This window comes from Pteropus vampyrus, unplaced genomic scaffold (genome assembly GCF_000151845.1).
Source record: "Pteropus vampyrus isolate Shadow unplaced genomic scaffold, Pvam_2.0 Scaffold243, whole genome shotgun sequence".
Classification (NCBI taxonomy): Eukaryota; Metazoa; Chordata; class Mammalia; order Chiroptera; family Pteropodidae; genus Pteropus; species Pteropus vampyrus.
Genome location: NW_011889024.1, coordinates 4,230 through 6,446, shown reverse-complemented (window position 1 = coordinate 6,446; position 2,217 = coordinate 4,230).

Here is a 2,217-nt window from a genome sequence, read left to right as displayed (position 1 = left end):
GAAGTTGTTCATTTTTATCAATGGGTACAGATATTAGAAAAAATTTTAAAAGGGAATAAAAAAGAGGAACACGTACAACATTACATGAGTGATATGAAGCCAAGTACGACTAACTTGCTCTGAGTCTAGATTCCAAACCCTTGAATATTGCGGGAAATGATAATTCTAGATGCTAATCAAATCACTGTTTCAAGAATCAACATTTAATTAAGTTTGAATTACTCAGAAATCGAAAGCTACACGGAAATAACTGTGTTGCATACTCGTGAAATAGTGTTTAGTTAGGTACAGCTAAAGTATTTTAATAAAACAATGAAGAGAATGATGCACATTTGACAGCAGAGAGATGAGTAGTTAGTTTGCAGAAAAGAGTTCGGAATCCCACATAAAAATAGGATAGTGGTTACAGCTCAGGCTCTGGAGGCAGTTAACTTGGAGTTGAAACACGGTCATGATTTCTTAGTTATGTGATTTGGGCCTAAATATTAAACCACTTTAAGGATCAGTTTTATTCATAAAATCCCTGTGGAAAAGATAATTTATCTTGAATGGCTGTAGAACGATGAAATTACGTCAGATTTTTAAGGCCTTTAGCAGAACTTGCCCATAGAACGTTCTTGATAAATCCCGATGTGCCACTGAGGAGTTGGGTTGTTACATACTATATTCTTGTCCCTCGATTGACTGAGGCAGAATCTTACCACAATCATTGTATTCGAAAAGAGAAAGGCAGGGGTGGTGTATTTGAGAGCTCTGTTAATTAACAATAGAAGGTACTAACTAAAAGCTATAACCAGCGAACTTCAAACAGATTCTATGTAAACACTGACAAGTCCACAAATATTGCCCATTTTGGCCTTGAAATGAAATGAAGAATGCTAACATATTACTATTTTGGTAAGTCTAGATGACTCTCGTCTTATTTATCTCAATTCTCATAAACTTTTTAAAGGGAAATTTTGTATTTTAGAGGAGCAAACGGAAACCGTTGAAACCAAAAATTTAAAGCAATTCAGTGTACGGATAACTAAGCATGCTGTGGTTTACTAACTTCTGTGGTGGAGGTTGGTGATAGGTAGTTGAGAAAGGGGATGGGCAAATCTCGGAGGAGCCTGAACATTTTCTTCTATTTTTGCCATTAGTTATAACAATTAATTGACAAATTTCGATGTTCCGTTTGCAAGCTTGAATTCTAAGGAAATGGGTTTCTCTAGTCAGAGGCACTAAAAGAGAACACTGGATGTGCCTTTGACTCCGGGGCAGGTACTGTAAGTTAACGGCCTGATTGGAAAAGGCAAATGGTCTTCGAGAAGAATTTAGCATTAATGGAGCAGCAGCAGGTGGAGATGGGGATGGAGAAGAAATCTACACGGGGGCAAATCCCTCACGTTCTCCATTGTTCAAAGCGAGAGTAGGTGATTTTCTACCTGCTAGGGGTGGAAGGTTAGTGAAATGTAGAAAATAGAATTTAATTGCATGAATTGCTTTTTTGTATTCCCCGAAAGGGAATAGAGTGGTAGTTTGTGGTAGTTTGAAAGCCTTCCTTCAAACATAGAAGAGCAAACCCGAAGGGTCATGATATAATCAAATCGTAGAAAAAAAGAAATTTCAGGTTTTTTGTTTTTTGTTTTTTTTTTTCCGAAATGTTAACCAACCATTTGAGAAATGAGAGAGAGGTGGGGATGGAGTTACTAAATGGCAATTTACTGCTTACTCCCCACTTTAAAAAAGTACAGAGGTCCCCAACTTACAGAAGTTTGCCTTGTGACTTTTTGGCTTCATGATGATGCAAGAGCGATACACGCAGTAGAAACCATACTTCAGATTTTGAATTCTGCTATTTCCCGGCTAAGCGATACGTCGTAGGAGGCTTGATGCTGGACGGCAGCGGCTCCCTGGCAGAGCGTGATCGTGAGGGCAAACAGCTGTCCTGACGCTCTGCAGTGTTCTGTGTTGCCAGCCTTTTCCAGATGTTGTGTTCTGTCTGAGCACATGGAAGTCGGGCTAGGCTAAGCGATGAGGTTTGGTAGGTTAGGCGTATTAAATGCTTTTTCGACTTACGTCATTGTCATTTTAGGATGGGCTTATCTGGAACGTAACCTTATCAAAGTACAGGAGCATATACACGCTACTTCATTTCTGTCACATTCATAAAGATGATGAGTTTTGCTTATCCAGAGACCTCTCTGTTCTGGTAAACACGTCAGGCTCATGGAA